The following is a 6,933-nucleotide window of genomic DNA, read 5'->3' on the forward strand; positions in this document are numbered from 1 at the left end:
AACCCTTCATGACAACATTAATGCACTTCGAGATGTTTGCCATCATGTGATCAAACTGACGACCTTCATCTCTATACTGCGCCCAATGTGACCGAGGCATTTCTTTAAGACACTTTGTGATTACTACATTTTCTCCCCTCAGACAGCCAAAATAATGAGCAAACTCCCGCTGCAACTTCGAATAGGCTGTGTTAACCAGAACCTTCTTCAAGTCCTTGTTTATAAAGTGAGTCATGAAGTTGGCAGCAATGTGTCTCGTTCAAAATTCCTGGAAGGCATGAGGTGGTTTCTAGAAACTTCCATCGGCGTTCAACGCGGCATCAATTTGATTTGTGTTTGTCTAAAAACAACTAAGATGTCGGGTTGTGGTGTCACATGCTGCAGCAGATATGTAAGAAAGAATGACCAAGCCTCCTTCATCTCACCCTCAATAACAAAAATGCAATATGCTAAATGTTTGCATTGCCATCTTAAGCAATGACCATCAGTAACGTGCCTCCGAATTCGCCGTATAAGTGGGTGCCATTGATGAAAATAAGTGGCTTGTAATGCTTGAAAATCTCAACACACAATGAAAACGTCCAAAAAACCTGATGAAACATGATAGTGTCGATTGAACCAGGCCAAGGTTGTGTCATAAGTTGCATCTAAGTACCTAAAAAACGTCAACAGTTAGCACATGTAGATAGTGACTTTATACATAACTAAGGTTAATGTAATGAATCTTATCGGGCAAGTACATCTGCATAGCAAATAACCAACAAGGGAGCTCATTGTATGACTCCTCTCAATCACCATATATTCTAGCAGTGACCCTCTGCTTTTCAAGCCAAACTTTTTTGTAGGACGCCTTGTAACCGAAGTGATTCTCCATACCTCCTTGCAGAATCCCGATGCTGATTGTTGGATCTGCTTTGACCATTGTGAATATGTGTTGAGCGATCACCTTTGAATCCAACCTACGATTGTTATAACACCCTTGCTATAAAATGTCACACTTCAGGCTGTGCCACTCAGATAGTTTAGGTATTACGATGACTTTAAACATATTTAATACTAAGACAAGAGCCTGACTAAAACTTAAAACTGTAACCTTTCCAAAGGGGACCTTTTAGTTAAAAACATAAATACGTACATACAGACCAGATACAATACTTACAAATCATATATAGACATAATATTAATTTACAAGCATTGCATTTCACAATTTCTGTCCTTCTTACAAAATTTGTAAAGATAAAGGCGAGGAAAACATAATATCTAAACAATACAAAATATCATGCAAACAGAAAACGAAATAAACTCTTCAAAACTTCTTCGTCCATATCCTGAAAAGGGAAAACCTTTAGGGGAGTGAGAACATCATCCTCATTGGTTCCCACTATAGGATTAGAGAATTGCTATAATAAGATACGTAAAATAAAACTGTGTTCAAGGTACAGTGATCGTTGCTCGTCTTATGTATCCTTTCAAAAGCCAAAGGTTTACATTCAAATATTCAAAATCCTTTTTAAAAGAGAAATCAATGAATTCTTGAAAAGCTAAAGCTTTTTCCTTTCTTATAAAATCTTAAAAGTATTACTAGACAATATGAATGACCAACCTATTCCAAGCATAAGTTCATTAAGTCTATGTTGAACCGGTTTGATTTTTCATACTTTACTAAACCACAAACACAAACCAATCGCGGCTTTCTGCCCATCACATAATCAATCACAACCTCAGGCCCGAACAGCTCAATCAACATCTAATTCACTACAATCCAACTGATGAGCGGATATTTTATATGCTTTTTGGCATCATTTTCATATAGTTTTCATTATATTTTCTTTAAGTTTTATTAAGTTTTCATAGGTTTTAGTGAGAAATTCGTATTTTTGGATTTTACTTTGAGTTTTTGTGTTTTATGGTGTTTTTAGCTATTTTCTGGCTGAAATTAAGGAGCTTGAGTAAGAGTCTAATTCAGAGACAGAGAAAGGACTGTAGATGCTGTCAGGATCTGATCTCCGTTCACTCAAAGGAGCATTTCTGGAGCTACAAAAGTCCAAATAGTGCACTCTTAACGGCAATAGAAAGCTAACATCTAGGGCGTCCCATAAATATATAATAGTTTATACTTTGCTTTGGAAATGAAGGTCCAAAATTGGCGTTCAACACCAGCCACCAGCCCCATTCCTGGCGTCCAGCGCCCACAGGGGAGCAGCTGGCGTCCAACACCCAAAAGGGAGTCCCTAGCCAGCGTTCAACACCCCTAAGGGGAACTAGCTCGTGGGAGACACTCAAGCTCAGCCCAAACACTCACCAAGTGGGCGTCAGAAGTGAATTTTCGAACTACAAGACTAGTTTATCTTATTTTTGTAATTCTTAGTTAACAGATTAGTATATATATACAAAAGTTCACCCTTGTCATAAAACTCTTGTCCACTTTAAGGTTTTCCATTGTATTTCTCTGTTAGCATGAGTCACTAACCTCCTAAAGTTAAGGTTAGGAGCTTTGCTGAGTTTTATGGATTAATAATATTACCATTCTAGTTCAATATGTCTAATTCTATTCTCTTATGCATTCTCGTTCTTCATCTCATGAATTGAGTGTGACCTGTGATAATCATCCTTGTTCTAAATGGGTTCCGTGCGAGTCCTGACCCGGATAGTGTTGAACCAAAGCTAGAGATTGCATTGCGGATTCCAATAGAGTACCTGGGCAACTTTGGATACGTGACATAAAATCCCGTTGACCGTGGGTAAGTGAGGTCTCTATGGCGTTAAAACTAGAGTTAGAGAATCAGCACTTTCTAATTTAGAAGATATGCCTTGTCTGTGCCATCTTGAGTGGGATCATAAAGGGAAGTGGATTGCTTAGAGCTTCATCTTCTACTACTGTGAGAAACCTAGAGGTGGCTTGATGAGAGGATATGAGTCATCTCAACGTAGTGGGTTGTTGCAGTGGAGGAGGTTAATTTGATGAGAGGATATGAGTTAATCACTTACGGCTGACATTGAAGGAATCAGAAAGTTATTGAAGTAGACAGTAAGAAAAGTCAATCCGGAAAGACAAAGCATCTTCGAAGCCTCAACCATTCTCATACCATTGATTTCTCATCTATCTAGTAACATTTCATTTATTTATTTTGTTTTATGCGTTTTCCGTGACAAACTATAATTTCTAACTGCCTAAGTAAGATCTACAAGGTAACCACTGCTTGCTCAAACCAACAATCTCTGTGAGATCAACCCTCACTCACTTGAGGTATTTCTTAGACGACCCGGTATACTTGCCGGTCTATCTGTGTGAAACGTGCGGAGCCAGTTTCGCGCACCAAGTTTTTGGCGCCGTTGTCGGGGATTGTTCGGATTTGACAAACAACTAGATTATCCTGTTGCTTAGATTATGTATTTTTTACTATTTTATTTGAGTCTTTTGTTTTTGTTCTTATTAAAGTTTCAAATTTTCTTGTTTCTTTTTCAAAAAATAATTTCAAAAATAGTATCTTTTGTTTGAGTCTAGTGTCAATTCTTAAGTTTTGCGTTCTTTGTGTGTTCTTTGTTTCCTTTGAATTTTTGAAATTGTCTTAGTGTTCTTTCTTGGTATTAAAGTTGTTCTTGTTTCTTTTCTTATTTTGATCTTGAAATTTTTGAGTTTGGTGTCTTTTGGAGTTTTTCTTTTCAATTTTCGAAAAACAAGTGCCTTTTGATCTAAAAATTTTAAGTTTGGTGTCTTTTGGTTGTTTTTCTCTTTCTTCATTAATTCAAAAATAAAAAATAAAAAATCTTTTTTTATCTTTAGTCAAAAAATTTTTTTTCTAAAATTCCAAAAGAAATTTCAAATTTTAATTTCAAATCATTATCTTATCTTTTCTTAATTTTAAATCTTTTCAAAAATCATATCGTTCTCAAATCTCTATGTTATCTTTTTATCTTTCTTTAAATTTCAAAAATCTCATGTTATCTTATTTCAAATTTCAAATCTTATCTTTCTAAATCTTTTCCAAATCTTCATCATATCTTATCTTTTTCAACTTGTTTTCAAATATTTATCTTATCTTGTTTCAATTCCAAAATCCAAAATCAAATCATTTTCAAATATTTTCAATTTCTATCTCATTTTTTCAAATTTTAAATTTCAAAATTAAATCTTGTTTCAAATCTCTTGTCTTATCTTATTTTCAAATCTTTCTTAATTTGTTACTTGTTTTCTCTTTCTTCTTTTTCAAAACTTCCAAACTAATTCCTCTCTCTTCTATTTTTTGGAAAATTCTTGTTTCTTTCTCTCTTTTCTTTTTCGAAATTCATCTTCCAATTTTCAAATTTTTTTAGTTAATTAGCTTCTAATTTCCTATTCAATTAATAAATAAAAAAACAAAAATATTTTAATTCTAGTTTCTCTTTTCACTTCTTAATTTTCGAATTCTTTACCCCCTTTATTCGAATTCTTCATCTCATTCTTTTATCCTTATTCTTCTTTCTTCCTCACATCTCATAGGAAGTTCTCTATTCTTTGACATAGAGCTCCCATTCTCTTTCTTTCTTGTTTTCTTTTTCTTGTTTATGAGCAGGAACAGTGATAAAGAACCTCTCTTTGATCCTGATCCTGAACCTGAGAGGACCCTAAGGAAGCGTTTGCAACAAGCTAAAGCACAACACTCTGGAAGAGACCTCACAAAACTTTTCAAACAGGAAACTAAAAATACAAACATGTTAGCCGAACAGAACAATGGAGAAGATGCAAGGAAGGTTCTTGGTGGCTTCATTGCACCAACTTTTGACCTTTATGGCAGAAGTATCTCTATACCCGCCATTAAGGTTAATAACTTTAAGCTTCAGCCTCAGTTAGTCTCTCTAATACAATAGAATTGCAAATTCCTTGGATTTTCACTAGAAGATCCACATCAGTTCTTATCTAAATTCTTGCAAATCTGTGATACTATTAAGACTAATGGAGTTGATCTTGAGGTCTACAGACTTATGCTTTTCCTATTTGCTATTAGAGACAGAGCTAGGATGTGGTTAAATTCTCAACCCAAAGAAAGCCTAGACTCTTGGAAAAAGTTAGTCAATGCTTTCTTGGTCAAGTTATTTCCACCTCAAAAGATGAGCAAGCTCAGAGAGGAAGTTCAAACCTTCAGACAAAAAGAGGGTGAATCCCTTTATGAAGCATGGGAAAGATACAAGTAACTGATCAAGAGATGTCCTCCTAACATGCTCTCAGAATGGTCTATCCTAGGTATTTTCCATGATGGTCTATCTGAGATGTCCAAGATGTCCTTGGATCATTCTGCTGGTGGATCACTCCACTTGAAGAAAATGCCTGAAGAGAAACAGGAACTCATTGAAATGGTTGCAAACAACCAATTCATGTATACTTCTAAGAGAAACACTGTGAACAATGGGGTAGGTCAAAAGAAAGTAGTCTTAAAAGTTGACACTCTGAATGCCATATTGGCTTAGAATAAGATATTGACGCAATAGATCAAATGATCTCTCAGCACTTGATTGGAGTGCAAGCTGCAACTAGTAGCACTCATGACACCTCCTATGATGGAGATGCCTATGATCCAAATCAAACCATGATGGAAGAGGTGAATTACATGGGAGAACTTGACGTGGCAGAAATAGGCAGATTAAGAAATTAATATGAGAGATACGTTGCAAGTACAGTTCTTAACCAATAAAAATCCGCTTATCAATTTATAAGGGTTGTCACAAAATTAGAATTAAAATACTGGGAGTATGAATCTCAGGTCGTCTCCCAACGAGTTGCAGGAGGATGTGCTGTCTTATTAATCAGAGGTTTTCCAAAATGGTTTTGAGTTTGATAAACAAGAAATTAAATTAGAGAATTGATGTAATTTAAATAAAAATCTTGACCGGGAGTAGATTAATCAAAAGTTCTATCCTTGTTGGTGTTTTCCCAAGATCAATTGATAATTGAAGGTTTTTCTACTTAGTTTTCCTTTACTAGGTAAAGGAAAGTCAAGTAAGTTGGAATTCTACTTCTATTCACAAGTTCTAATCCTCTCCCTTGGGAAGGATTAGTGTCAGTGACTAGAGAGCCATCCAAAAATAAACCCAATTACAATTTTACTTTTGAGCATTCTAACTCAAGGTTCTCCTTTCAATCAACTCCCAATCAAGTTAGAGAACTACTCGCTCATCATGAATGTAAATTTCACAAAATAAGAATAAGGAATAAAGAAAGACATGATAGACAATAATAAAAAAGATCAATTAAAAATAAAAATGGTTCTTGTATTAATAAATTCTAAAAATAATCCAATTGTAACTCTGAACAAATTAAGGATATGAAAGAGTAAGCAAAAAAGTAAAGAGAACAAACTAGAGTGATAAAGTCTTACGGAGGTAATAACTCTTCTCAATATCCCAATCCAAAAAGCAATAAAAACCAAATCCTAAGAACTATGAATGTGTAGAGAGAAAACCTAGAGGGGGAGTGAAATCAGATTTAAAAACTAAGAATTATGCCGAATGAATGTTCTCTTTTGTCTCTGCATGTTCCCTGGCTCTAATCTGTGTTCCTGGGCTGAAAACTGGGTTAAAACGCAGCCCAGAATCCATGACAGTATTTCTGTAAATTCTGCAGATCGTGCACGTCACGCGTACGCGTCGTCCATGCATGCGCGTCATTCAGCCTTTTTTCGTGCCACGCGTGCGTGTCGTCCACGCATTCGCGTCACTCGTGAAGCGTCCAATCCACGCGTTCGCATCAGGCACGCGAGCGCGTCACTGCGATTTCCTCCATTTCGCGCGGTCGCTTGAGCCATGCGCCCACGTCACTAATAACCTAGTCATTCCACACACTGTGAACAAGATCTTGTCTCTAGAGCATGTAGAGCTCATCCATGAGAGCATAGGCAAGCAGTTCACTGTAAGGGGTGAAATTCTGAGCCCTTATCCATCTCTGTAAGGAGCTAACCG

General features: G+C 36.0%; 1 non-coding gene across 1 annotated transcript; it reads right to left on the minus strand.

Annotated features, from left to right (window-relative positions):
* Window positions 1–5,094: 5,094 nt before the first annotated feature.
* On the minus strand, window positions 5,095–5,203 carry LOC130963849 (small nucleolar RNA R71). Its single transcript, XR_009079967.1, has one exon. It is a non-coding gene; the product is annotated as a small nucleolar RNA R71 (small nucleolar RNA).
* Between the last annotated feature and the right edge of the window lie 1,730 nt (window positions 5,204–6,933).

This window comes from Arachis stenosperma, chromosome 2, assembly GCF_014773155.1.
Source record: "Arachis stenosperma cultivar V10309 chromosome 2, arast.V10309.gnm1.PFL2, whole genome shotgun sequence".
Classification (NCBI taxonomy): domain Eukaryota; kingdom Viridiplantae; phylum Streptophyta; class Magnoliopsida; order Fabales; family Fabaceae; genus Arachis; species Arachis stenosperma.